Genomic DNA, 1,431 nt, shown 5'->3' on the forward strand with positions numbered 1-1,431 from the left:
AGAACCAAACAGCTACAGCTCTAAGGAAGCCATTTTACAGCTAAAAGCAGCATCTTCTTACCTGCTCCTAGGTTTTTCCTTTTTGACCACTGAGGAGATGGTCCCTCTCTACACCACATAAAAACGATACCATAGCATTCAATGTCCCTGTTCCTGCTGCATGTTATGTCCTACCCACTTGTTTTTCCAGCAGAAGTTTGTTTCAGCGACTGGCATTGCTGATACTGCTATGTGAAACAAGCAGGGTTCTGTTCTGTCTTGTGCATTATCAATATAGTTACTGGCTAGGTGCCACCTGCACAGTCTTTGTTACCAGACAGAAGGCAGGGCAGGGCTGCACCCTAGAGACTAACTCCTGCACAGCGGCATAACCCTGTCCTGCCTTTTGCCTGACGAGCAGGGCTGATTACTGCTCTCCCCATGTATTAGTGCAGGTACTGTCAGGGGCTGCACAGAACAGTTTCTAGATCCCAGAGCCGTCTCTGTAAGGCTGGCAATCACAAAATCACCTCACAAGCAGAGTAAGTCTGAAGGGGAGTGTGTGAAAGAGGGTGCATGTGGAAGTTTCCACCATATTATTGGTAGGGGCCTGGCCTTGTAAAGGCTGGAGGCAGTTTCCCAGTGAACGCAGTGGAAGGGGCCAGGAAGTCGAATGAAGCCCCGAGAGGATGAATGAACCCCTTTGCCCTGCGCTCCTGACAATGGGGAAGACCCCGCGGGTACCCGTGTGCACCCCCCACCCCCCGCGTGAAGCCACCGGCGCCGCCCGGGCTCAGGCCGGGGCCCACCCCGCGCGGGCAGGCCCATGGTGGCGGCCCCCTGCCGGCGAGGCGGGAGGGCTTAGCGGGCAGCCTCCGCCTCCGGGCCGGCCTGCGCTCGGGCCTGCCGCCTGCCGCAGCCCCGGGCCGGGCGGCTGTCAGCGCTCGCGCCGCAGGGCCTGCCGGGCAGCGGGGCCGAGGCGCGACTCCGGCCGGCGGGAGCTGCCCCGGGAGGAGGGATCCGCGCGGATCGGGCCCCTCCCTCCGCCCGCCATCCCGGGGGAGGCTGCCCCCCACCCCGCCGCCCGCAGGGCCGTGCCTTACCGCAGCAGGAGGGCAGCCCCACCGGGCCGCCTCGCAGCCCGGCCCTGCCGGCGGGCGAGCGGAGGGGGGCTAAGGAAGGGGGAGGAGGCGCACTGACGGCAGCGGTGTCAAGTGCGGAGCGCCGGGTTACGTGCCGACGCCCGGCTGCCACGACTCGCCGTTCGCGGGGAGAGCGGAGGAGCGGCAGGGCGCTGCTGTGCGTGCGCGGCGAGCGGCGGGCTCCGGCCGGGCCTGCTCACCTGCTCGGCGGCGCCCGCCTGCCCGCTCGCCCGCTCGCGCGGGGCAGGGCAGGGCGGGGCAGGGCAGGTGCGCTCGCCTGCCGCGGGAGCCGGCGCGGCGCCGGGTAAGC

This window comes from Crocodylus siamensis, chromosome 10 (genome assembly GCF_052110815.1).
Source record: "Crocodylus siamensis isolate JL-2025a chromosome 10, ASM5211081v1, whole genome shotgun sequence".
NCBI lineage: Eukaryota > Metazoa > Chordata > Crocodylia > Crocodylidae > Crocodylus > Crocodylus siamensis.